We start from the raw sequence: 4,473 nt of genomic DNA, 5'->3' as shown, positions 1-4,473 counted from the left end.
TGTATAACAGGATGAATAAATGCTGTGGGAACCAAATATTGTTTTGGTCTTCTTTTGTGGAGCTGCATATGGGGAGAGTGTTTTTGTGTCTCAGCAGGGACATCACTCTCTTTTCTTCTCTGTTCAGTTCGCCAATATTGGCCTTTTAATCTAAATCAAATATTTGCCAGCGAACAGTGTTCACCGCTGATATGATGAAGGTGATTAAGTGATTCTGCTCAACTAACATCAGCAGCGTCAGTCTGTAAAATCTGCAGCGAATCCTGCCTCACCCTGATTTAAAGAGTTCCTGACCATAAAAGAAGTTCATTAGTCTCATAATGGTCTAGTTGCTGTTTTAGAGGATTTTCCACCCTGGAAATTGTTACTTTTTGGGAGGACGTTTGTGTGTTCTGGGGGAATTTTGCATGAAAATGAAAGTCAAAGACACTAAGCACTGGTACAAAAACATCACTCCAAAATCTGGCAGTGAAAGCATATGTTACTTGCAGATTCAAATTAGCTTAAATAACCAGTGTTTTAATTTATTTCATGAGTTTGACATTGTCTGCTCATTTTCTATATTTTTTTTTACTGTCAACAAATGCCATGAAAAGACCAAAACCTTAGTCTGATTCATCTTATTGCTCTGGGCCCGTATACACTTCTGGTATACTGGTATATCTTACCACTAAGAGTACTCTCAAGTCACGCTTAAAGTTTTTACCTAAAAGTTTTCAACTAAAAGTTTTCTCCTAAGACCTATTCGCAAAGCTGCTGAGACCAACTTTTAGTAACGAAAAGCTCCTAAGCCAAGAGTGCGACTCCATTGCTGTGGCTGACGTCTATTTTCACGGATGAGCTCCCTTGCAGGGATTAGTTGATGAAACACCATCTATGTTCAACATACTGCAGTAATAATAAAAAAACACTGAGAAATAAAGGAATACAAATTAAATAATAACGGAACAGTGCATTCTCCAAAATCTATCTGTATGATCAGGTTTGTGTCGACCCGGGAAAATTAAATTTTATTATAAAAACTTAGATCAATCCTCTCAATGGAAAAATGAAAATGAAACTCACCTGTCCTAGACCACCTAACTAAAGCTAACTAACTAACTAATAGCCACAGACTGTTGTAGCTGTACCTGCTGTAATGTAGCTGTGGTGCCAGCTGTGGGTTGAGGTGTGTGAAGATTTCCCCTGACCCCCACCAGGTGACATGCAACTGGAATATGATCCTTTCAAACAGCTGATCAGGTCACTCTCCGTTAAGATCCATGAATCATGTGTAGATCCTGGACCCTGTGCAACAATGTCTACAGCTGTACAGGCAGCATCAACACAACCTGTGTGTTGATGGTGTGATTTTGTTTTCCTGTTTACAAATACCTCCTCCTCCTTTGGTGATACAATCATTTTTACATGTGTTCCATCTCTGGCATCGATCACACTAGCAATTGCCCCTAAAGCTGCTTTATTTCTCTGTAGTTGTTGAACATCTAAAAAATGATGTCAGAGCGCATTTATTGTTTGGTGAATAGATTGACGTTTCTCTGTTGCCAAGTAACGCAGTGTTGCCAAACCCTTGATTTCCGCACTGATCGGGTTGTTTCGGTTGGTAGGCGATGTTCCCTCACAGCCTCCACGACGATCATTATTCCCTTGTGATTGAGTCGGTGTCCTTTAAGTAATTCAGCATCATGTATGGTTTCCAAAACACTGTGACATGGAATGTCAGCAGCACTTTTACAATTCTTTGTGATTTGGTCTAAGTGAGCTAGGTGTCTCCGCTACTAACTTTAGTCTAACTCTTAGTCAGGAAGATGAGGAGTCCAAAAGTTAGCACTGACACGCTCATTATTTTTTAGGAGTTTCTCCTAAATAAGCAAGTTAGGAGCTACTTTTAGCCTTAAGATGCTTCGTGAATACGGGCCCTGAGCCATAGAGTTCCATTGTTTCCAAAAACAATAAAAAAAAACACATCAGTGAGCCACACTGTTGCACTGGCTGACATGTTTCTTCATAACACTAGTTTATTTTGACTCAATCCCACAAACACCATCCTGCTGCTGAAATACACATCAGGGCCTGTATTCACAAAGCATCTTAAGGTCCCCAACATGTGCATTACTTTCTCCTGTTTGAGTTATGTTTGCTAAAAACTAAAGTAACTAAGCCAACTGTTTTTTTGTGAAAACTACAATTCTATACTAAAACTATATATTTCTGAGCTGTTTCTCAAGGTTGATGCCCTCAGTAGAGCCAAAGACAGAGTAGACAAGAAAGAAAGTACTGAGGGACTGACTAACATATTATTTTGTGGACTGCTCAAATGAGGAAATAAAAGCATTAACTAGATTTCATAAAAGGAAGACAACTGAAGGAATCTGTGCATCTTGACACATCCAGACATCACAGGCAAAGTGATGGAACATCAACAAATAAGGATGAAATCAGGTCGAGGTAGCCTCACATGGAGGAGGACACGGATGTCACCAGTTTCCTGAGTAGATTGAAGGAGGCTGAACTAAGTCAGCTGTGCCTTATGTTCAAAAACATCCACAATGATATGATAGCACAGCATAGAGACACTCTGAGGAGAAATGTAAAAGAAACAACTTCTTGCAAAAAGATTGGTTTTGTCACCTAAACTCTCTGTTGTCTTTATTTTTCTCTCCTTATCTCTCTCTTCCTTAGACTATTACTTTTGTGTTGTTCTTTCAGTATCTAAATGCAGTGTTTTGACTTTCCAGTTTCAACACCCGTTCCTTGCCAGCTGTTTCTGTACATCGGACACACTTAATTGCAGCTGCCAACATTCAGAAATCATTCCAAACGCTGCTTTGTATAAAATCCAGCCCCAAAACTGTGAGTCAAAATGTCCATTCTTCCACCTAAGCTTATCTGCAGCATAAGCCCACATCCCCCGCTGTTTGATACCGTGATTTGAAGGAGAAGAATTTTCATTTTCACTTAGGAAAAGATTTGTCTTAGGGCAAATGTGGTGTGGTGCCAAAATGAAGATGAGGGAGGAATCATGAGTTAGGAGGCACATATCTCTGGGCCGAGATCAGGAGCACACTAAATATAGGCCACATCCAGTTGAATTTATTGCAATATAATGAGAAAAGGATGTTCCTCTAAAGTGGATGTGAGGCGTTCATTCATTATGAGGAAGTTTAGTGTCCTCTCACTTTTCTCATGTGAAAGTTGGAGTAACTGCCCTACCAGAGCGCTAAAAGAGTTCCTTTTCTCATCCTGAAAGCACCCTTATGTGTTCAGGATTTCAAATTTCATTCCTGCATGGAGAAAATACAGAAGGTGTCCCCCTCCCCCCTTTCTTATTCAGTCCTAACAGAGGAAGATGGTACTTAATGATATAGATTTTTCAAACTGGCCGTCTCGTTTTCCCTCATCGATTTAAGCATGCACCTTTTCTCCAGATTTACCCCCGCCTATTTTCCTAGATGCCTGTTCGAATAATAGAGAAACATTGTGATGTGTATGTGGGGGTTAAAAGGAAAATCCAATTGCTGAACACATAAAGGCGTGAGTGACACATCTGACAGGAGCCATCCGATGTTATCTATCCACTCCACCATCCACTCCCGTCCCCTCCTCTCCTGCTGGTGTCATTAGGCGACAAGATTTCCCAAACATGTCCAGAATTATTTCACACTGCATCTTTTGCAACTTGTGCCCTCCCACACCCCCCCCCCCGAAACTCCACTCTTCTTCACAGTATGGCATGCAACATTAACCATTAACATGTCACTTTGTGGACGATGCTCTGTCTCTAAGAAGGGGAGTGAATAACCTTTAAGGACCAGGCAATGACTCCGATAATGAACTCTGCTTTCTTAGCGAGGCTGTCAAGGCTGTCAACAGTTTTTACAATCTGTTGCTTAAAGGAGGAAGGCGAAAAAGGAGGAGGGAAAAAAAAGTGTCCTTCAAAACCGAGAGGTGTAAGGTGGCTCGTGCACCTCGACACTGGATTAATTCAATTTGGACATATTCGAGCAGAAAATGAACGATGAAATTGAATTATTAGCAGATTGCTACATTGATGGAGAAGGCGATGTTGCAGCATTTTGTTGCAAATTGGGATGAAAAGTGTCACAACAGACTCAGCCAGTGGAAATGATGTGACACTTGGGTTTGCTGATGATGCAGAGATGGATAGAACCTCAAAAACCACAGATGTGAAAATTGTGGGGTGATGGTATCTTTGTTTAAAAAAAAAAAAGAGTTGTAGCTGGTGTTGCTGTATGCAACTACAGTCTCAGTAATCACAAAAAGCGATACTGTGTTCTGCATATTTAATTTATAATGCACAACCTGGCAAAATATCTAATGCAGTATAAAAAAAAATAAAAAATGAAGTTATTAATACATTTTTAATCTTTCATGTCAGTTCAAGCAGGCCTATACAAATTTGATGACACTGAATTAAAACCAAGGAACACCAACTTGAAGAAAGATGAATAA

This window comes from Seriola dumerili, unplaced genomic scaffold (genome assembly GCF_002260705.1).
Source record: "Seriola dumerili isolate Sdu_G_001 unplaced genomic scaffold, Sdu_1.0 BDQW01000018.1, whole genome shotgun sequence".
Taxonomy (NCBI): domain Eukaryota; kingdom Metazoa; phylum Chordata; class Actinopteri; order Carangiformes; family Carangidae; genus Seriola; species Seriola dumerili.
Note: the sequence above shows the minus strand (reverse complement) of the source record.